This window comes from Parasteatoda tepidariorum, chromosome 2 (assembly GCF_982258835.1).
Source record: "Parasteatoda tepidariorum strain Cologne lab strain chromosome 2, Ptep-v5.0, whole genome shotgun sequence".
NCBI classification, from domain to species: domain Eukaryota; kingdom Metazoa; phylum Arthropoda; class Arachnida; order Araneae; family Theridiidae; genus Parasteatoda; species Parasteatoda tepidariorum.
In genome coordinates, this window is record NC_141756.1 from 85,463,975 (window position 1) to 85,489,211 (window position 25,237).

The following is a 25,237-nucleotide window of genomic DNA, read 5'->3' on the forward strand; positions in this document are numbered from 1 at the left end:
TTGTTGTAAAATACATTTGAAAAGTATTAACTTAATCGATTCATGGAAAACCTTACATTAACTCTTTAAATCATTATTATTGCAAAATACAAGGCATTAATTGGATGGCATTTTTTTTTCTTCTGAATTTATGAACTCTTTAACTCATTATTATTGTAAAATGCATTAGAGGTGCATTAATTCGAAACAAGGTTTTCTCTGAATTGATAATTAATAAAAATCTTACATTTATTAAAAAATTATATTCATTTATATAGTGAAAAGTTGCCTAATATGATATGGTTCATAATATATAACCTCCCTATTTTCTGATGGTGGTCTCAAAAAGCAATTTAAAATACACGTAAAGGTTGAGCGAAGACAACAGTGACAAGAAAGAAACCTTCTATAGGCCGAAGTGTGAGCATGGATGGTGTTTAAAAGAATACGCATTATTTTGAGCCAAATGTGAGTTGATATTCTGTTTTTGCTTAACCATCATACTTGTAATAATATTGACTGAAAGGTATGGCGGAACAATATTTATGATAGCTCAAGTTTAGCTTGTTAAATGGCATTTTACTTCCTATTATACGACGCGACACGTTGCTTAGTATGAGATATTATCGTAATTTACGAATTTTTATTTTATTTTGTATATTATTTGTTTAAGATTATAGCAAATAAAAACCCGCGGATTTAATATATTTTGACCCTATCGTGACATTATCCCATATTTGATTCCTTTCTAGATTTTGGAAATTTGTCAACATTTTTATTCCTTGAAATAACATTACCGTGTTCTTGAGTTCTGCAAATACGACCAGCCTTTACTGGCTCACGTGTACATTAGATGTCTGTAGTAACAATAAACATTTATTTTTAATCTTATTTTTCAATCATACTTTTCAAAAGAGTGTCTCCCATATAGTATCAGTATTGATCAAATATCTTATAATTGTATCAGTATCGTACTATTAGTATCGGTCAAACATATAGAATCTCTATCTGCTTATCAGTAACGATCAAAATAATATTAATTAATTTGAATGAAGAATATCGCTGATTTTGAAGTTTTTTTAAAAAAAAATCAACCATTTATAGTTAAAAGAACTAACAAGAACTGCCATTTTTTGTACAAAAATTGTTGGACAGTAAAACAATGAATTAATCTTTGTGTTAACGATTGTTTGCGTTAAACTCTAATTTATCAAAATTTTAAGGCCAGAATTTAAAATGTTACAAAAATAATAATCAAAAGGTAAGATATTGTTGATTTAGCAGAATTCAAAGTAGTGTTTCAATAGACTTATCGCTTCTGTTGAGTTGTTCTGTTTTTTTAATAGTTTTATTGTTTTGATAAAAATTAAAATTCATTAATATTTTAATTAACTATTATAATGAATGAATTTGCTGTCTATATCATCTTTGTATTCATGAGGATTTTCATGCTTTTTTTTATTCTTTCTCTTTTTCATTTGTTTTATGATACATGATGATCTGTTTTTTACAATCAGTTTGACATGCATAGTCCCAGAACGTAAACATTGTATGTGTATAAGTCTTATACGCTACACAGTTCTTTTCTTTGTTGCTTTTCTATCCTAATTTCTTCCTTTTAGCTTGTCCATTCTCCCATTCTGTTTTCTTTCCTTTATCGTTTCTTCCCCCTTATTTATTTTTTCCTAAGTTGCTTATTTCCCTCATTCCTTTCTTCCAGCGAGTCTTCTCTCTTTCTGCTTTCTTTCCATACTCGTTTCTTACCTTTCTTCAACTTTATCTTTATTTTTTTTTTCTATCATTCCTTTTTTTTTTCCCTCTATCTGCTTTCTTTCCTTGTTCATTTCTTCTTTATTCCTCTTTTCCATCGTTGTATTTCTTCCTTCATTCCTTTTTTCTAGCATGTCCATTCCCTCTTTCTGTTTTCTACGTTTGTTCGTTTCTTCCCTTCTTCCTCTCTTCCTCTTCCAATCGTCGCTTTTCGACCACTCATTCCTTTCTTCTAGCGTTTTTATCCACTTGTTTTTGTCTTTTTGCTCTTTTCTTCTTTTCGTGCTTTCTTCTTTTCGTGTTCTCTTTCTTCCTTCAAACGTTTATATTTTAGCTCGTTCCTTCCTCTTTCATTGCTTTCTTACTATATTCCTTTTTTCCAGCGTGTCTTCTCTCCTTCTGCTTTATTTCCTTGTTCGCTTCTCACCCTTCTTCTACGTTTCTTCATTTCTTTTTCTTTTATTCCCTTTTCCTAGCGTGTGTCATTTCTCTATCTGCTTTCTTTCCTGGTTTATTTCTTCTTTTATTCCTTTTTTTCCCTTCACTGCATTTCTTCCTTCATTCCTTTCTTTCAGCATGTCTATTTTCTCTTTCAGCTTTTTTTCTTAGTTCGTTTTTTTCTCTTCCAATCGTTGCTTTTCGACTATTCATCCCTTTCTTCTAGCATTTTTATCCACTTGTCTTTTGTCTCGTTGTTCTTTTCTTCTTTTCGTGATGTCTTCCTTTCTTCTAGCATTTATATCTACGCTCGTTCCCTCCTCTTTCATTGCTTTCTTGCTATATCCTTCCTTTTAGCGCGTCTGTCATCTCTCGTATCTTCAACTGTCTCTTCCTGCGTTACTTCCTGCTTTCGTTTCTTTATTACCGCATTTTCTTTCCAGTGCTTTTACCAATTCTCAAACCTTTTCTTTCCAGTGTTTTTACCAATTCTCAAACCTTTTCTTTATTTCTCGTTTTTTCCTTTCATTCTTTCTTCATCTATTCGCTGCTTTTTCCCCTCGTTTCTATACTACCTACAATGAGAAAGGAATAAAATATTTTTACTGTTTATATCCCATTTAATAATAATAATTAAGCATGTTAATTGAATTACAAACAAGAATATGTGTTTTTTTCCCTTCTTTTTACAATAAGTAAATAAAGAACGCGGAGAAATAGAAACAGAAAGAAAACAAAAATAAACTTCAGAGAAAAAGATAAATCTTTTGTAGATATTTAAATTTCTCAATTGTGTTTTCATTAGTAAATGTTTACTATTAGAAGAGCTTTTCTTTTGTAATTATACTACTTTTCTTTTGCATAATATGCATTACGGCCTTATTTTACATGTTATTCAAATCTATAGCTTTTTTTTTTTACAGTCTAATAACATGACCAACAATTAGAAATTCTACTATAATGACGTCAAAAATTACCTAATAATAAGCAAATAAATAATCATTATTCAACATCAAAATTCATAGAATAATATAGAAATAATATTACACTTAATAAAATAATAAAAATAAAGTATTGAAATAACAAGTCGCTACACACTTAATCTGTTTTACAAAACTATTTTAAAATCGATTTCAGCAGATGATACGAATTGAAAATATTCAAATATCTATCTATCATTGGTTAATATCTATTTTTATCCTCAGTTACAATATTCTAAAAAAACGCGAATTTTCGTTAATGATTTAAAGCAGAATAAAAAAAGATTTAACCTGCTTCATTATCATCAGCCATCCATCGATTTTCAATAGTTGAAGGAGAGTAATGAGACATCATTTATAACAAACCAATCCATTTCAGTCCATGAGTACCTTTCCAGATTCTCTACCCCTATCCCCTTCTGCATGTTCGATGTTACATTCGACCTCCACACAGAATATAATGAATACCACTGAGAGAGAATGGCCACTTTACACGAACATCGTTTTGGATTTGGATTTTTGGAGCAAATACCTGCCACAGTATGCTTTACGTAAATTCATCATCGTTCGAATAATATGAGGTAAATGACTTAATGGTTGAAAAGGAAAAAAAAGAATTCAGAATTAAATTAATTATTTGTTGAAAATGAGGTTGCTGTCTATAGTAGAGCTTGTAATATATAGAAATGACGCAGATATAATTTCCAAATTTATCAGGGATTTAATATATTCGATTTAAAACACCACACTATTGTTCAATAAATTCATTAACTCTCAAATAACATGGGGTAAATGGTTTAGTAGTTAAAAAGAAAAAGAATGCAGAATTAAATGTTTATTTGTTAAAAATGAGGTTTCTTTGTTAAGCACAATTTGTAATGTATAGAAATGACACTATAGTATACAAAACTTTATACACCTGATTTAAAACTCCACGATATTGTTCTATAAATTCAGAAACTTATTTAACATGGGATAAATGGTTAAATGTTTAAAAATGAAAAGAATTCTGAATTAAATAATTTTATTTGTCAAAAATGAAGTTGCTTTGTTATAGTAAAACTTGTAATAAATAGAAATGACACGAATATAATCTATAAATATATCGGGGACTTCATATCTCCGATTTGAAACTCCATGATATTGTTCTATAAATTCATCATTTTTCAAATAATATAGGGTAAATGGCTAAATGGTTCAAAATGAAAAGAATTCAGAATTAAATTACTTATTAGTAGAAGATGAGTTTGATTTGTTTGTAAGAACTTGTAAAAATGGAAAGAAATTAGAATTAAAAGTAATTATTTGTTGAAGAGGAGCTTGCTTTGTATAGTAGAACTTGTAGTATAAAGAAGTGATACAAATATGTCGGGAGATTTTATTTCGCTGATTTAAAATGTCACGATATTGTTTTATAATTTCATTATCTCTTGAATGATATGGGGTAAAAGATTAAATGGTTGAAAATAAAAATAATTCGGAATTAAATTAATCAATTGTAGGAAATAAGGTTGCTTTATGTAGTAGAACTTGTAACATGTAGAAATGATGCAAATATAACATACAAATTTTCCGAAGAGTTTTATATCCCCGATTTATAACACCACAATATTGTTCTGCAAATTTAATTCATCATCTTTCGAGTAATATAAGATAAATGGATAAATGGTTGACAATGAGAAGAATTCAAAATTAAATGAATTATTTGTTGAAAATGAGTTTGATTTGTTTAGTAGAACTTATAACATATAGAAATCACAAAAAAATATAATATACAAATGTATCGGGGAATTTAATATTCACGATTCTTCCAAAATGTTGTTCTTAGTAAATTCACCATCTTCCGAATAATGTAGGATAAATGAATGACAAAGTGGTGAAAAATAAAATTTAAGCAGATTCAGAAGTAGACTAATTATTTGTTTAAAAAAAAGAAGTTTGTTTTGCATAGTAGGACTTGAAAGTCAAAAAGAATTCAGCTGATTATTCGTCAAAGATGAGGTTGCGTGCTCCTTGAATTGTGCACTGTACCTTGTATATAAAATTTTCCATTTCCCAATATTTTATTTTTTTATTAAAAAATCTAATTTTTATTTCACTTTTTCCTTGTTTTCTTTAAGAATATGAAAAATATCAAAAATAAGAGGGTTTCCCAATTTTAAACTTTTACACTCATTTTTAAATTTTGATACCGTGTGTCACATTGAGGGAGGGTTGAGATAAGTTTTCTTGACCAAATTCAATGATTTCAAACGAAAACAAATGGGAGTATGTACTTCTTTAGTAAAGAAGTCTGGTATATTTTTACATGAACAAGAAATATCGATATTTATTTCTATTATTATGTACATTATTATGTACTTAGTTAAAAAATCCGGAAACTGACGAAATTCCAAGTAGTTCCAAACTATGTTTTTCGAAGACCCTGTAGTTTCATAACATGATGCTTTTTATATGCTATTTCTTATAACATCTGTGAGTTAGCAACAATTACTCATGATTGTTAGGTCAAGTTTAGCTTTTAGCCAGCATTCTCTACGTTTATTTTGAACTACGTTTTTCTGTGTTTGAAACTTCGTGGGTTTTATTCTAGTTTTACCTGAACTCATTTTTCTCTAAAGTTTAAAATCGATAGTAGATCTACACTCAATGGGGAAGATTTCCTGCAATAATTTATTTGCATTTTGATATTTTGAGAAAATTTTTTCTGGGTTTGAAACTTTATGGTTGACTCTAGGTTTACTTGAACTCATTTTTCTCTAAATTTTAAAATCGACAGTAGATCTACACTCAGTGGGGAAAATTTCCTGCAATAATTTATTTGCATTTTGAAAAGATTTTTTTCTGGGTTTGAAACTTCATGGTTAACTCTAGGTTTACTTGAACTCATTTTTCTCTAAATTTTAAAATCGATAGTAGATCTACACTCAATGGGGAAGATTTCCTGCAATAATTTATTTGCATTTTGATATTTTGAGAAAAAATTTTCTGGATTTGAAGCTTCATGGTTGAGTCTAGGTTTACTTGAACTCATTTTTCTCTAAATTTTAAAATCGATAGTAGATCTACACTCAGTGGGGAAAATTTCCTACAATAATTTATTTGCATTTTGAAAAGATTTTTTCTGGGTTTGAAACTTCATGGTTAACTCTAGGTTTACTTGAACTCATTTTTCTCTAAATTTTAAAATCGATAGTAGATCTACACTCAATGGGGAAGATTTCCTGCAATAATTTATTTGCATTTTGATATTTTGAGAAAAATTTTTCTGGATTTGAAACTTCATGGTTGACTCTAGGTTTACTTGAACTCATTTTTCTCTAAATTTTAAAATCGATAGATCACCACTCAGTGGGGAAATTATTCTGCAATAATTTGTTTGCATTTCAAAAGCATTTTGTCAGCATTTGAAACTTTATTGTTTACTTTAGGTTTACTCCAGGTTACTCTAGGTTTTCTTGGTTTACTCACTGTTCTCTAAGCTTTAAATTTTAAAATGGCGGTAGATCTCCTGTAAATAGTAATTTACTTGTATAAATCTTTATCAAGCAATTTCGATTTGTTTTCTGATCAAAATGAAAATTCGAAAAATTACAGAAAAAGGAAGAAAAGGGTATAATAGGCGGATTCCAACTTCCTAAGTTGTCTCAAGGACTTTTTTGACTGATCCCAGCAATAGCGAAAATCATTTAATAAAAGACAGCGAACATATCAAATCAAATTACAGAGAAACAGGATAAACCATTCCGATTAAAGTGCGTTTCAAGTTGAGGGGGAGTGACTCTTTCATATATTTTTTTTTCTGTCCAAAATAGCTGAATTCTTATATCCCCCAATGGAAAAGAGATTTCTTAGAAGGAAATGAAACGCTCACATTTTTCCCTTGGCCAAGTGTGCAGGGTTGATCAGAAATCGAACAGCCAGGAATGCCAAGAACGCATGTCGCGCTGTACCGGCTAAAAAAGAAGGAAAAAAAATCTAGCTCATTTTATGGTGGACTGGAAAAGGATTTATCCGTTTTTTATACCTATCTCTCCCGATTCTATAGATATATTTTCATACTCTTCCCATACCTTATTGAAGGAAGAGATTTTTCGCTTCTTTTTATACGCTTGAGGGTGTCTTGCAGCTTTATAACTCCTTTTCGACGAATCAGCTTGGAAAAGTTGCCATCATAAATAACAATTTTTGCCCGAGTTCCGAACATTGGGCCTGACAACGATTCCGTGTTTTCCTCCTCTCTGAAGATTCCCACTTTTTTTTTTCCTTTTTCTTGGAAGAGACACTTTTTATTTTTTCATTTTCACAGATGGGGGAAGCTGGAGTGCTATGTTTTCCCGTTTATTAAGGAAGATTTAGAGGCAAAAGGAAGATTTGGGAGAAAACATTAAAAGATGGTAGGTTGGTCATATTTTTTTTCTTCCTTCTTTCCAAAATGGCGAAGGCTTTGGAGAGGAACTTTCTCACCAAGTTATCAGACTTGAATATATATCTGTCAAAGATGCATCGGCGATTGCTTTTTTTTCTCCTTCCTCTTCTTCGTACTGAAGAGGCAAGAGTTCCAGAGAACATTTTATCGCTGAATGCACACATCAAGAAAAGCTTTAAAAAGAGTTTTTAAACAAAACTAAAATAGTTTTTTTAATGCAAAAAAAAAAAAAAAAACTTTCACTTACTTTAGAAATTTCGTATACAGCTGTGCGCAAAGTATATAATAATTTTTTTTAAGAATCTAAACCTAGACTTAAAAGCCCTCTTGGATTTGAAATTTTTTGGTTTTCGATTTCTGGGTGTTTTTTTTTTTTTTAGTTCTTAATAAACTTTTGATAAATATTTGACAACAACAATACCTTTGAAAAAGATGGGAAATATAGGTTTGGCTTTATTAGCCCTTAATAGCTTTTAGAATTTTTATTAGTTTCTTTCTTAAAAATTTAAACCAATAAACTTATGCGGTTAGTAATTTTGGCGGCGTAATTTAATTTTGTTTATAATTTTACATTTATTTTTGTTTTTAAACAGGCAAAAGCTGACTTTTGAGAGACTTAATACATTTAAAGGTAAATTGTTCAAAACTAAATGTTGTTCAAAAATCTATTTGTAAACGAAGGCCATGGACCATTAGGTAACGTGCTCTCCAAATATTTTTTAACAATAAAGTCTTAGTCTCTTAATGCTAAACACTCGTCCAAATGAGACGAATTACCTGAAATTGCACACAAAAAAAACCCTTCAGGTTAATTAATCAAATTGAAGCAACTATTCATTAAGACATTCCTGTCCAATTAAATATCTAAATATGGTCAAAGCAGCAACAAGGAGGAATTTCAGAACACGGTGAGGTTCGACTTTGTTTGAATTCATTAACTAAGATCGTTTGGACGCTGTGTTTTGTATTAATATACATGAATGTTAAATTATTAATGTTAGTAAATATGTGGATGATATTTAAATTATTAATGTTAAGAATGTACATATGAATGCTAAACTGTCAACTTTGACGTAGATTTTGTCAAAAAATAATTTTATGAAATTAGCTAATTTTTTATTTGAAATAAAATAGTGCCTACGCTACAGTTGCATATATAAGACTACATGAAACAAATAAATTACGAAAATATATTGTGTTAGATTTCAGCACAAACTCAGTCGCGATTGAATTTCATTATAATGCAATCATACTTCGTTTAAAATGTTAATATTTTTACACTGGCAACTATAAAACGTGACTATAAAACTGAAAAAATTAATGAAACATTTGAACTTGAGTAAACTACTTTTAAATTTAACTACAAAAATTGATGCTTTTTCGATTAATTTCGAAACATCGATAACGAAATTTCAGGTAATGAAAAGAAAGAAAAAAAAATGATTTAGAAATATCAACAATTTATTACCTTTCTCGACTTCTTTTTCAGCCCTACCCAAGTATGTTCTTTAAATCAATTTATTTAATTACTTCGATTTCAGAATAAAATGAAGTAACTATATATATGGGCTAGTTTCGAACAGAATAAAAGGCAAGTTTTCCCTCAGAAAAATTATTGCACCAGAGTAGTTGTTTTTAAAAATAAGATTTATTATTGGATCGAACAAAATGAACTTTATTCAACTGCTTCTATTTTAGAACGTACAACAAAGCCAGAAAAACGTTTAATTGCTTTGAACTTTTTTGTCGAGTTCAACTTCATTACATTTCATCTAGCAGACGAGTAATTTACCGTTTCATAATTCATCTCCCACGACGTTTAACAAAAGGAATAAAAAGTAAAGCGTAACGCAGACGATAAAATTAAAAGTAAAAAAAGCGCTTATACATTTTTTAACTCTGACCGTAGCTGAATACAAAAGACTTGAGGTAAGAAAAAAAATATACAAATAATAAGACAGTTGTATGTATCTAAAAATGGAAGAAATATAATAATAAAAAAAAGAATTCACGTTTTGTTTTTTGATTTATAATATTCCATCGAAATTCTTCGATGAACATTTTAGTAGGTTCAAATCGTTTCTCCGAAAACTTTTCGCGGCGGTGGCAATCAAGTCAGCTGCCAAACGATCATGAAAGAAAATATATAAAAAGAATAACTCCACTTGTATGCTTTATGATTGTAGCCCCTGCTATAGAATTTTTCTACTCTTCACAGACTTTCATCTTTTTATTTTCATTTTTCCTTTCTTTTATCGTCATAAATTTTTGCAGACATCTGCTCAGGTACCTTTCGAACAAAGAGAAAGGTATACGATAGAAATGTATTATCTTCTTTAACAAATTGTGAGAAATAATTCAGAACAAAAAAGTTTCATCTTTATTATTGGATTAGCTTCTATAATCGTTTGATTTTCCTCAAAATTGATGTCATACTTAATATGCATTTTTTTCCTTTTTTTTTTTTTTTTTTTTTTTTTACATTTTAGAACACAACCTGCCGTTTAATATCCTGAATATTTGACCAACTGTAACCACCCAGGGGTTTCTGGTCCCTATCACGGATTTATTTTTTTAATGTTTTTGATGAAAATTATGCTCACTTTTTTGCTACGAAATATGAGGGTTTTATTGAGGAGAATTATTTGGAATGAAGCAACTTGGTTTGAAGCGGAAATTTTTATTTGCTATGGAATAATATGAAGCGCTTAGTTTTTATACTTTGGGCTCCGCCATCTTCTTTCTCACAAAGGAAAATTGCAATTAGAAAACATGTTTTTTTAACACTTCTCCAGTTTAGCAAAATATCCTTTTCCAAAATTTATTGCAGCATGTATTAAAATCAAATCTTACGCAATGGAAGCAACAATCATATTTGAAGAAAGATACAATAATTTCGAGTTTTATGTTAGTTTTTAGTCTGAAAAACTCCTTTTCAAATTTTATTTAAAGTTATCAAAGCTAATAATTCAATATTTCTCAACTTCTTCCCTTTTGATAAAGAAAATATGGTGTTATGTACTTTCTTACTATAGAAATAGTTTTATTAAAATTAAGGCTAACATTATTTTTTAAATTATATGCAAATAACTACTCTTATTTTATTTCAAGCATAATGGTAGATATACCGCAAAGTAAAACTAGCGAGAGTTTTTCCCGTCACTGCAAAAATTTAAGTTGTGTTTCAATATGGTAATTAACACTTTGCGTCAACAATGGCTTCAAGACGCAACCTCATTCTTCCAGCTCCAAATAAACTAATGCCATTTTTAAACAGCAAAATTGCATTTACCTTTTATTTATTTCCAACGTCAAATCCAAAATGATCTTCCGTCTGAAAAGGACACTATTACCCTTATAAATGGCACTAGGAAATAAAATCATAATATAAATGAACTATATTTTGTCCCTAGAGAGAGTTTTTCCCGTCACTGCAAAAATTTAAGTTGTGTTTCAATATGGTAATTAACACTTTGCGTCAACAATGGCTTCAAGACGCAACCTCATTCTTCCAGCTCCAAATAAACTAATGCCATTTTTAAACAGCAAAATTGCATTTACCTTTTATTTATTTCCAACGTCAAATCCAAAATGATCTTCCGTCTGAAAAGGACACTATTACCCTTATAAATGGCACTAGGAAATAAAATCATAATATAAATGAACTATATTTTGTCCCTAGAGAGAGTTTTTCCCGTCACTGCAAAAATTTAAGTTGTGTTTCAATATGGTAATTAACACTTTGCGTCAACAATGGCTTCAAGACGCAACCTCATTCTTCCAGCTCCAAATAAACTAATGCCATTTTTAAACAGCAAAATTGCATTTACCTTTTATTTATTTCCAACGTCAAATCCAAAATGATCTTCCGTCTGAAAAGGACACTATTACCCTTATAAATGGCACTAGGAAATAAAATCATAATATAAATGAACTATATTTTGTCCCTAGAGAGAGTTTTTCCCGTCACTGCAAAAATTTAAGTTGTGTTTCAATATGGTAATTAACACTTTGCGTCAACAATGGCTTCAAGACGCAACCTCATTCTTCCAGCTCCAAATAAACTAATGCCATTTTTAAACAGCAAAATTGCATTTACCTTTTATTTATTTCCAACGTCAAATCCAAAATGATCTTCCGTCTGAAAAGGACACTATTACCCTTATAAATGGCACTAGGAAATAAAATCATAATATAAATGAACTATATTTTGTCCCTAGAGAGAGTTTTTCCCGTCACTGCAAAAATTTAAGTTGTGTTTCAATATGGTAATTAACACTTTGCGTCAACAATGGCTTCAAGACGCAACCTCATTCTTCCAGCTCCAAATAAACTAATGCCATTTTTAAACAGCAAAATTGCATTTACCTTTTATTTATTTCCAACGTCAAATCCAAAATGATCTTCCGTCTGAAAAGGACACTATTACCCTTATAAATGGCACTAGGAAATAAAATCATAATATAAATGAACTATATTTTGTCCCTAGAGAGAGTTTTTTCCGTCACTGCAAAAATTTAAGTTGTGTTTCAATATGGTAATTAACACTTTGCGTCAACAATGGCTTCAAGACGCAACCTCATTCTTCCAGCTCCAAATAAACTAATGCCATTTTTAAACAGCAAAATTGCATTTACCTTTTATTTATTTCCAACGTCAAATCCAAAATGATCTTCCGTCTGAAAAGGACACTATTACCCTTATAAATGGCACTAGGAAATAAAATCATAATATAAATGAACTATATTTTGTCCCTAGAGAGAGTTTTTCCCGTCACTGCAAAAATTTAAGTTGTGTTTCAATATGGTAATTAACACTTTGCGTCAACAATGGCTTCAAGACGCAACCTCATTCTTCCAGCTCCAAATAAACTAATGCCATTTTTAAACAGCAAAATTGCATTTACCTTTTATTTATTTCCAACGTCAAATCCAAAATGATCTTCCGTCTGAAAAGGACACTATTACCCTTATAAATGGCACTAGGAAATAAAATCATAATATAAATGAACTATATTTTGTCCCTAGAGAGAGTTTTTCCCGTCACTGCAAAAATTTAAGTTGTGTTTCAATATGGTAATTAACACTTTGCGTCAACAATGGCTTCAAGACGCAACCTCATTCTTCCAGCTCCAAATAAACTAATGCCATTTTTAAACAGCAAAATTGCATTTACCTTTTATTTATTTCCAACGTCAAATCCAAAATGATCTTCCGTCTGAAAAGGACACTATTACCCTTATAAATGGCACTAGGAAATAAAATCATAATATAAATGAACTATATTTTGTCCCTAGAGAGAGTTTTTCCCGTCACTGCAAAAATTTAAGTTGTGTTTCAATATGGTAATTAACACTTTGCGTCAACAATGGCTTCAAGACGCAACCTCATTCTTCCAGCTCCAAATAAACTAATGCCATTTTTAAACAGCAAAATTGCATTTACCTTTTATTTATTTCCAACGTCAAATCCAAAATGATCTTCCGTCTGAAAAGGACACTATTACCCTTATAAATGGCACTAGGAAATAAAATCATAATATAAATGAACTATATTTTGTCCCTAGAGAGAGTTTTTCCCGTCACTGCAAAAATTTAAGTTGTGTTTCAATATGGTAATTAACACTTTGCGTCAACAATGGCTTCAAGACGCAACCTCATTCTTCCAGCTCCAAATAAACTAATGCCATTTTTAAACAGCAAAATTGCATTTACCTTTTATTTATTTCCAACGTCAAATCCAAAATGATCTTCCGTCTGAAAAGGACACTATTACCCTTATAAATGGCACTAGGAAATAAAATCATAATATAAATGAACTATATTTTGTCCCTAGAGAGAGTTTTTCCCGTCACTGCAAAAATTTAAGTTGTGTTTCAATATGGTAATTAACACTTTGCGTCAACAATGGCTTCAAGACGCAACCTCATTCTTCCAGCTCCAAATAAACTAATGCCATTTTTAAACAGCAAAATTGCATTTACCTTTTATTTATTTCCAACGTCAAATCCAAAATGATCTTCCGTCTGAAAAGGACTATTACCCTTATAAATGGCACTAGGAAATAAAATCATAATATAAATGAACTATATTTTGTCCCTAGAGAGAGTTTTTCCCGTCACTGCAAAAATTTAAGTTGTGTTTCAATATGGTAATTAACACTTTGCGTCAACAATGGCTTCAAGACGCAACCTCATTCTTCCAGCTCCAAATAAACTAATGCCATTTTTAAACAGCAAAATTGCATTTACCTTTTATTTATTTCCAACGTCAAATCCAAAATGATCTTCCGTCTGAAAAGGACACTATTACCCTTATAAATGGCACTAGGAAATAAAATCATAATATAAATGAACTATATTTTGTCCCTAGAGAGAGTTTTTCCCGTCACTGCAAAAATTTAAGTTGTGTTTCAATATGGTAATTAACACTTTGCGTCAACAATGGCTTCAAGACGCAACCTCATTCTTCCAGCTCCAAATAAACTAATGCCATTTTTAAACAGCAAAATTGCATTTACCTTTTATTTATTTCCAACGTCAAATCCAAAATGATCTTCCGTCTGAAAAGGACACTATTACCCTTATAAATGGCACTAGGAAATAAAATCATAATATAAATGAACTATATTTTGTCCCTAGAGAGAGTTTTTCCCGTCACTGCAAAAATTTAAGTTGTGTTTCAATATGGTAATTAACACTTTGCGTCAACAATGGCTTCAAGACGCAACCTCATTCTTCCAGCTCCAAATAAACTAATGCCATTTTTAAACAGCAAAATTGCATTTACCTTTTATTTATTTCCAACGTCAAATCCAAAATGATCTTCCGTCTGAAAAGGACACTATTACCCTTATAAATGGCACTAGGAAATAAAATCATAATATAAATGAACTATATTTTGTCCCTAGAGAGAGTTTTTCCCGTCACTGCAAAAATTTAAGTTGTGTTTCAATATGGTAATTAACACTTTGCGTCAACAATGGCTTCAAGACGCAACCTCATTCTTCCAGCTCCAAATAAACTAATGCCATTTTTAAACAGCAAAATTGCATTTACCTTTTATTTATTTCCAACGTCAAATCCAAAATGATCTTCCGTCTGAAAAGGACACTATTACCCTTATAAATGGCACTAGGAAATAAAATCATAATATAAATGAACTATATTTTGTCCCTAGAGAGAGTTTTTCCCGTCACTGCAAAAATTTAAGTTGTGTTTCAATATGGTAATTAACACTTTGCGTCAACAATGGCTTCAAGACGCAACCTCACTCTTCCAGCTCCAAATAAACTAATGCCATTTTTAAACAGCAAAATTGCATTTACCTTTTATTTATTTCCAACGTCAAATCCGAAATGATCTTCCGTCTGAAAGGGACACTATTACCCTTATACATGGCACTAGGAAACAAAATCATAATATAAATGAACTATATTTTGTCCCTAGAGACAGTTTTTCCAGTCATTGCAAAAATTTAAGTTGTGTTTCAATATGGTAATTAACACTTTGCGTCAACAATGGCTTCAAGACGCAACCTCATTCTTCCAACTCCAAATAAACTAATGCTTTTTAAAAGCAAAATTACATTTACCTTTAAGGTGTGTTTTAATATGTTAATTAACACTTTGCGTCAACAATATCTTCAAGACGCAACTTGCTTCACATAAACGAATGCAAATTTTTTAAAATGCTAAATTACCTTTGCCTTTCATTTCATTTATTGTCAACCAACGTTGAATCTAAAAACGCACTTGCATTGGAAATTGACACTATCTGCGCTTCTGGAAACGTGTCACTTATTGTCAAAAGCAGAAATTCTGAGACGAAAATGGGATAAAGAGGCAATGCGCTGCTACTGTAATCCCGATAACGTCTTCCATTCTCCGAATCTTTCAGGAATAGGAATAAATTTATACACAATATGATGCATGCTATTCATATATTTTTTTTTTCTCTCTCTCTTCAGGTATTTGTTGAAGATAGTTGTTGGTGAGATTTACGTCGCAACATACTGGAATCGAATTCGGTAGGAAGTAAATCACGTGAGATTCTTTTTTTTTTTTTCTTCTCCTTCCTGGAATCGAATGCTGCTATGTTACGGAAACTTCGATATTTTTCCCTTCGGAAAATATGTTTTGTAAAGATTTTCACACAGAAATGCTGGGTAATATATTTATGTATATTTGGAAAAAGATTTCAATTTTTCTTTTTCTTTTTTAGGATTTTATAATTGATAAACTTGCAACACATTACGCCGTTACTCAGTTTCCGTTTGTTTTTTACACTGTTATTTTATGAAAAGTAATGAAAGCAATTTTTTTCGTTTTATTTATTTAATAGCTTATTATTGGTTCATAAAAAAAAAGTTTTCCTGAGAATCGAACACTACTGTGTAATGGAAACTTCGATATTTTTGCCCTCGACAAGAATTCTAGAGGTACTTGGTATGTATTTGGACATTGTAAGTTTTTTTCAAAAAAATGAATTTAGAATTGATAAGTGTGCATGTAAAATAAGTCAGTAATAACTGTTTGCACATAACGGTTATATTTATGGGGAAAAATAAAAAATAAAAATTTTTGGTGTTAATCATTTAATTTATTGCCCTTAGGAATGTTTGGAATATTATATATAATATTTTAGCATTGTTACTGAATAATTGTTAAATAATTCAGTTTCCACCCATTCATATAATGGAATTTCATTTGAACTTATATTTTAACTTAAGAAACAGTGTACCGAAAACTGTCATCATAAAGTGAAATAACGTACGGAAAAAAAAATTATTTTTGTACGATTTTCATCAGTAAACCAAATTAATATTGATTTTCTTTGCACTCTGTTATTAACGTACAAAACTCAAAAACAACGTGTTAAAGAAAAACGCATTTAAGAATAACAACAAGCTGCGGTTACGGTTATGCACAATCAAACAAATCTCGATATCAAGAACTTTGATAACACGATTTTTTCGATATCGCGAAAAAAATCTCTTTCCCATCGCTTTTGCTATGTTGCAAATAGAAAAAAAAGGCCTCTTTTAGCCGAATATACATTTCTGGGATAGCCTTGATTTCACGAAATATTTTTGATCACTAAATTTATTTTCCTGATTTTCATTTATCATTTTAAAATGTTCCTTTGAATTCCGATTCTTAAAAATTGTTTTTTGGACAATTTGATAAATTATTTCTTAAAACACTAATAAGAAAAAGATTTCTATGTTTGAAAAGAAATTGCCGGGATTATTCATAAGGAAGTGTGCAAACAAAGTGTGGAAGAAAATCGTATTTTTGAAATTTGATTTCTCAATTCGACCGATTTCACTCACATTTCGTATTTTGCCATGTAAGATTATATTCTTTAAAATGATGCAGAAAATTGTATATACCTTACAGTCGAAAATTTTTTTCGACTAATATAAAAAGTAATAAATATTTACTAAAAGCTATTTTTTTGCAAGGAATTATTGTTGAATAAACAAATTTTATTTGCAAATTTTTTTTAATTTGGTTAAATGTTCTTGAGATTTGCCGAAATTCGCAAAAAAACCAAAATTAACATAAAGGAGTCCAAACTTTGAACCGTTCTCCTGATCAAACTGTTGAAACCATATTTCCCAGATTTCGGTTATCCCCTATATTTCGGGGATCAGAATTCCGAATCCGCAGAAAAAAAGGTATGTTTATTCAGAGAAAGTATGTTTTTGTGTCTGATTTCCTTAATTAAAATATCGTCTACACTAATGAATTAGCATATTATATGTCATCACCCTCTCCAACCATTAAGATTAACACTTGAAACGTGAAGTTCCGATCATTGGATCAAAAGTTATTCAGGATGGCCCATTTTATATCATCAGTTTAAACTGTAAACAAATTAGATTTTAACAAATCTGAAAAACTGAAAAACCTGTAATTTTAAATTACTTACTCAAAACCACTAATTGCGTAATTTTATTGTTTTGAGGAAAAATTCATAGAAGTTCTAAAAATCATCAAACGCTATTTCTCTGAATCTTTCAAAACGATCCCTTTATTTTCTACCTCTTTTTAAAAAAGGTATTGTACTGTCTGATGAAAGTATATCATCAAAAGTTAAGTGCAAAAAATCTCGTGAAAACACAAATTAAAAATTTTACCTAAATTAAGTGCAAGTGTCAGGTGATAAATAATTCAATATTTCTTTCGTTATCAAAATTATTTTCAAAAAAAAAAAATTCTTTTATTTATTAAAGATGATTTTTATTAATAATCATGCAATACTTCAATTTCAATTCATCGCTGGATGAGCAACATCTCTCTCTCGAACAAATTTATAACTAGACCCCAAGTCGACCCATCAGGTGGAGTGGTCCTCTCTAATATTGTTCCATTTCTAAAGTGCCCACTCGCAGTAACGTGATCCATGAGTTTCAAAGTACAAGAGACAAGCCATGTTGCCAGGATAGCCATTATGTGGGATAGTTTCTGAATGAGTTGGTCTCCTGTTCGCAGATTAAAATGAAACAGGGACAGAAAACGGATTCATTCTTGCAACAAATTACAACTCTGCCTGTTTCAATTCGCTAATTACTTCTATGCATTTAAAGATTTAATGTGTTGATGTTCTCTGAATATAGTTAGACCATCGTGACCTGGTCATCATACGCTGTAAGTACCGGCAATTTGGGGGCATCATCCGTATAATTCTTTTTATCGTAAAATTCCTTTTTACCGTAAAATATTATACCGCAATTTTTACAGTAATATTTATTTAATTGGTGTGATTTAGTGATCAAATTGTGGTATAAGGTGCCGGCACTTAGGGTGCATCATCCGTAAAATCAGTTTTAACATGCAATATTATACTGTAATTTTTACTGTAATATTTATTTAGTTAGAGTGACTGAGTGATCGATTTGGGGTATAAAATACCGGCACTTTGGGTGCACTAATCGGGTGCTAGTAATTTTTACTGTAAAATATCATACCATAATAGTTACAATAATATTTTTTAATTACAGTGTTTCAAAGATTTTACGGTTATTGTTACTGTGAAATTCACGGCATATCATTTTATTTTTGTCCCGCAACATGTTCCGGTGAAAATGGATTTTACGGTAAAAAGTACCTGCACCTTGAGTGACCGGTACTTTAACCGTAATTTGATCCGGAATTTTTACAATGTAAAACAATTACCGGTTTGATTTTTATATTTTGTCGTAGAAAAAAAAATTATTCAGAGAAAATAGGTTTTTGTGTCTAGTTTTGTAACTGGAAATATCGTCAGCACTAATTAATATGCACTTTTGCATACTAAGCCCTAAAACCAAATTGAGTCCTAATAAGTGAAAATTGAACCATTAGATCAAAAGTTATTCAGAGTGTTATTATTTTTACTTTATTTTTGAATTTGTATTCTTCGATACGCTAAAACAACTTAAGATGATATTCAATATTATACTGATAATAAAATGCAGATATTGAATATATAATAATTGAATAAGCTGTAACTGGTTATGTAGTAATTAAATAACGGAATAATTAATAACGGAATATATAATAACTGATTGTATACAAGAGACTTATATAAAATAAATACGATATATTGGCATATAATAATAATAAATGCGATATATTAATAAACAAATAATAATAAATACGATATATCGGTAAAAAAGGGTTTTAATTGTTTGTGCAATTTAGTATATTTAAATCTATAGAAAATAATAAAATTTTTTGCAAGTTTCTATAAGTAGCCATGCGCAATAAAGTTCCATAAAATTTACGATTTAAATTTGATATTCTCAAAAAAGCTTTTTCCAAAGTAGCTTAAGTAATCAATTAAATATTTTTTAAAATAATTAATGGTTTTATAAATTATCTTTGAAGTAAAATAAGAACAAATTTTATTTTTAATCCAACTTAACAATATGGCAACTTTAATTTCTACTTACGTCATTTTCTTCTTTTTTGTAGTGAAAAAAATATTTATTTTTGGTATTTATATGAAAATAATTTTTCTACAGATATTTGTTTATGTAACCCGATAATTTTGAAATAGAATTAATATTCAATACGTTACTCTAATTATAACCTTTTTTTGCATAATGAGAGCTTAATAAATTAAGCTGTTATTCGTTTTTTTCTTCTTTATTTTTAAACGATTTCTATAGCAGCTTACTTACTTTAATTAAAACCATTCAAGAAAACTGTTTTGAAGTCGTAATTTCGAAAGTAGTTTGAATTATATAATTAAAAATAAAATTTAACAAGTATTATATACAGCTTAAAAAATTTACAATTTAAGAAATATTTTTTTAATGTAATTCAAATAAGATTTAAAAAAAATAGGCTGACAAATATAAAGGTTCAAATATACAAATGAATTTCAATATTTGCTTTTAATTAGTAAGTAAAAACGTAAGTTCTTAGTTTTCATTAATACTTAATAAAATTAAGACTTTTTCGAAAGGAATGAACCCATAAATTTAATTTAGTTGAAACGGAGGTACATTTACAGTTTCGGAATAATAAGATTACATTTTTTTTTATTCTTTTAGTATTCCAACCACTTGTATTTAATTCTCCATCGTCATATCGCCATGAAATCACTTTATACATCTTCGTTTACTTAACTTTAAACAAAGATTTCGAATAAAATAGAATTATCTTTCACTAAGATTCGTAATTTAGCGCATAAAACGTCTGAGAAAAATCCTGCAACACCATATTTAATTTTGCCCGCAGACGATAAAAGTACGCCTAAGAACTGAAGTGAAAAAAGGCGAAATTTTTTTTTTCCTTCTTCTGTTTAATTGCTCTTCGCTCGAGCAGAGATTTTTGCATTTCATTAAATTAAATACCGCCGAGGGGTCTCATTTAAATTTGAATTTGCATGCGAATGGTGCAGAATTCGAAGCTCAACCGAAATATGCTAATGCCACAGGAGTGTAACAGCAATAAGGGTTAGATTTTAACAGTGGCTACCAACTGTTGAAACATCCGAAATGTTATAAAGGATTTTCGTTTGAAAATTTTCTCGCTGTAGGGAATTAATTTACTTCTCTTTTCTCTCTTCTCTTCCGCGCTGATTAAATTTAATATACTCGAATGAAACGTGTACAGTAGAAAATAGGATCTGACGTTCCAAAAGACTTCGAACAAAATTATTTCCCATGTGTTCGACAAAAGGAGAGAAAAGGATTTAGATTCGAAAAGGATGTTTGATGAGTTAAAGTGTATGGACGAACACAATTTAAATGAAATTTCGATAACAGATTTTTTTTTCCCATTCGCAGATAGATTGCTTTTCTGTTAATATATAATAAATCTGATCTTAATATATGCGATATTGAAACCATTTTGCAACCAAACGATTCGTAAACTCAAGCGTTAAAACATCGTTTGAAAATGAAGTGTTTCCCTTTTCATTGCTGTAATTTATAGTTTGCATTGCGAATTAAATTCCTTGAAATATGTTTCATAAATTTGAATGAAAATGGGAAACTCAGGAGTTTAAAATACGAAATAATTTCATTAACATTATAACTAAATTGCCTTTTGAAATCCACAATTTAATTATATTCATCAAAACCATCACAATTGCGACTAATCTAATATTGAATTGTTATGATAATTTTTGACTAACAATTCTAATGTAATTCAAAAGCGAGTATTTTCCTGCACTTTATTTCAGAAAATCTAGAGTTTATTGAGAGAAAATTTCAACTATGTTAAACTCTGATAGTAATTATAAGCGAGAAGGATAGTTAAAATTCAATAGCTTAGTATCTATACCTTCAACTATCTGTAACTATATTTGTATCTTCAACCTATCACTGACACGTTTTCTATTGATATTGTATTAATTCATTTCAAAATATAATGAAGCAACTAGTGTTATGAGTAGAACAATATAGTTAACATTTATATCTGAAATTTATTTTTTGCTTAAAGGAATATTTTTGTCACATTTAAGTTTCCTATAAACTTTTTGTTTCAACATAAATGGTCGCATAAATTTTAATTCCTGCGATCAAAAGCAACTTCAATTTAAAATTTATTAAAATTAAATTATCAAAATGTCGTTTGATTTTTCAAACGACATTTTCTTTGAAAAATCAAACGACTTATTATTTTTTTAAACGATAAATATCATAACTTTTTTGCTATTTAATTTGCATATAAGTTGATAAATATTTTGACTTCGTAACTCCGCATACTAAAATATTAATTACAAGTTTCATTCAAATAATTAAAGGATTTTTATAATGATAAAGAATTCTATTTTAGCTTCATAATCGAAATGGAAAAAAGAAGGTAAACATGATAGGATCGTTCCAAGGCGTACTACTATTACTCTCCAAGTAGGTCTAAGATCGTTTCAACATGGCGCTCATTTTCACGACAGAACACCTTAATGACGTGTTATTACTTTCTTATCTTATAAAGAATTTGGACTTCTCAAAACAATTTTAGCATTTTCACATTTCAAATTAGCTTACTCAAATATTTTTAATTTATTCTATGTCGTAATCGATTTAAATTCAAAAAATTAGACCATTTAGCACCAGTTTAAAGGTTTTTAATTAACGGTGAAATGTAGTTCCGCATTTTTTACTAAAGGTTTTTTATTAAGAAGAAACGTAGTAGTTGCTAAAAACTGTTTACGACGAAGAAAAAGGACAATGTGTTTTAGAAAATTATGAGATTTTTTTAAAATTTTGCTATTCATGACAGTTAGGTTAAATTTTGCCTATCTTTTAAGCCAGTTCCCTCTATTCTAATTGTGAAAATAACTCAAAACGTTACTATGAAGAATATGTAAAATTAAAAAGAGTTTGGGACTTAACTTTGTTTGAGCTGTCCTATATAAGCTCATAAAGATTTTCAAAGATTGGCATTTTTTAATTGATTTTAATGATTTTCATCTAGGTGGAAAAATTTCAGTGGTACTTTTCGGTTAGCCAAATGCAAGAAAATTTAACTATATTTTTATTTTATTTTTTTCAATTTTTTTATTTTATTTTCATGTGTTTAAAAATAAATATTATTTCATTTTAGGTGTGCATTTGAGATGAAATTATAATTTCAAATTATATTTACCATTTCCCCGTAAAGAATGATTTAGGAGTTATTTTTTTGAATGACTGAGCCTTAAGAAAAGCTTTATATCATCAATGAATTTCAAGCATTTTCACAGCTTATTAATTTTCTTTTTTTGAAAATCTCCAATTTGGGGGCATTTTTCCACCAAGAAAAAAATTATCAAAATCACTGCTTTGTTCTCAATTTTTGCAAATTTTCATGAGCCCAGATAATGCAACATTAGGGTAAGTTATGAAAATAGCATTTTATTAGCAAATAAAAAATAAAAAAAATTTAAGACGATGGAGGGCTTTGAAAAACAACCTTAAGTGCCTTACACATGAGGTAAAACTATAATTTCAAATTATATTTACCACCTTCCAGTAAAGAACGATCTGGACGTTATTTTCTGAAAGACAGAGCCTAAAAAAAAGCTTTATATCATCCATGAATTACAAACATTTTCACAGCTTAGGAATACATCTAAATGTCCTGCCATCTATCCCGAGCAAAAACGAAAGTAAAAGTGTGTATTTTCTACAAAAATAGGTTCTCTGAACCGAAGAATGCACAAAGCAAAGGAGGAAAAAAAGGACTAAGTAACTCGGGACTTAAATAACTCATCGGACCTATCACTCACGTGACTCTGTTGCCAGGTGAGCAGACGAATCTTTTCTCTTTTCCACCCTCACAAGGGGATTCTCGAGATTCCAGGGCGATTATACAAGGATCTACTTTCTGCTTGAAGGCCAATTTACGGACCTTTGGAGAAGGGGGATTACATTTGTGAAATGAATAAGTGGTGACGGATTAGGTAAAAACTATTTTTCACAGCGGGAGACTATTGTTAGTTGTATAGTTGGAGGACATTAAAATAGTCCCCAAAGCCGTAGTATATTTTATTCCTGACCCCAATCCATTAATCAAAGAGGAAAGGTAGGCATCAATCCTGTTTCGTGCCATAAACTGCGTGATTACTAAAAAAAATTAGGCTTAATCGCGTTTTTAGGGTTTATCTTTGACTTATTTTCTTCATAAAAATGTCGCTTTTTAGAGATTTTATTGCGTATCTGATTCAAGTGTAACACTTGAAAAACGCGTATTTTATTTGTGCGGTGGTTCAGGAAGTATTTAATAGAGGTAATGAAAATATTAATGCGGTATCCTCAAAGCATTCTACGGTTATTATGAAAATTCTAAAAAATGATTTTTCCGGATTCCAATGCTGGACCCATATCATAATGGATATTGTTTTTTTACCTTGGATACGATGAACATGCGGCTAGATCAAAGAGGGTAAGCTTCCTTTGGCTTTTATGCAAGTTTGTCCTGAAGTGTTCGATTTTCCTAATTGGATTTTTCCTATAGTATATTGCTGAAAAAACACCCCTTCGTCCATTTTCACATTCTTCACCTGAACTATGACCAGGTCCAAGCCAGAAGCTAAACTATATGGCCAGGTTATGTCCAGGTATAAACTTTATGGCCAGGTTATGTCCAGGTATGAACTTTATGGTCAGGTTACAGAAAGGTTCAGTCAATGACCTCAATATTGTGGTCAATAAAAGCAACCAGTTGTTTACACTGTTTTGTTTGGAAATGAAACGTATTCAAATTGGTTGCTGCTATTAATTGGTTGATCATGAACCGCAATGGCTCAGGAGTTAGAGTGATCGCTTCCCAATGATATGAATCCCATCGATGGCTGGTTGATTCGAATTCTGCTCCCGGTTTGCACCAACCACAGTGCTGACCTAAAACATCCTCAGTGTTACACGGATCATGGGTTAGAATAGCTTGCAACAAGATTAACCATGGGAGGTCTCCATAGTTTTCCATAACATGTAATGTAAAAGCGAGTTAGTTCCATAAAAGAGTCCTCCTAGTTTTAACCCAAAGCTTGATCCAGAAGTTCCCTTGCCTTCCAAGTTGGGTTCAAAAATACAAGGCTACAGAGCTGAACATTAATAGTTGTAAACTCAGAATTGGGTCGGCTGTTCAACGCTGATTATGAAATTGGTTGAGTGACGTTAGCTTAGACATCTTTATTTGTACAGAAACGGCATAAGCAATCATCAAGTGTCTCATAATTTGACCACTTCGGTTTTATAATATTGCATTGTTAAGTGAAAGGATAAGTAATTTGTATGGTGATGTAGTTTAGCATTAACTGGTATTTTTAAGAATTTGGTCCTCCTGATCTGCATAAAAATACTCTTTATTAGAGAAGTCAATTATGCTACTCTATTTAACGAATTTTTGTTCGAAAAAAATTTCATGTAATAGAATTATTAATTATCATGAGATAAGTAATAATTCTGTTAATAACAGATTCTGTTTAATAACAGATAACTTACCTAGATTTTTTACTTAAACTTAATACTCGTAACTATACTCGGTACTTATTTACCGTGTTACTATTATATTGAATATTTTATCATTCGCTATCTAGTAACAAATATAATATATTTCACCCACATAAAACTTTCTAGGAAAGCCTCACTCAAACTTCCAGATATAGAAAATATAAAATTGATGAATTTCCCTGCTATTAAATTTTCTAAAAAACT

General features: G+C 30.1%; 1 protein-coding gene across 2 annotated transcripts in view; it reads left to right on the forward strand.

Annotated features, from left to right (window-relative positions):
- Positions 1–309: 309 nt before the first annotated feature.
- The window catches only part of LOC107437002 (latrophilin Cirl), a 271,860-nt gene continuing 246,932 nt past the window's right edge, over positions 310–25,237 (forward strand). For both annotated transcript variants that reach the window (XM_087157642.1, XM_087157643.1), the window contains exon 1: positions 310–447. The gene's annotated coding sequence lies outside the window, so the exon portion shown is untranslated. The remainder of the gene's footprint in view (positions 448–25,237) is intronic.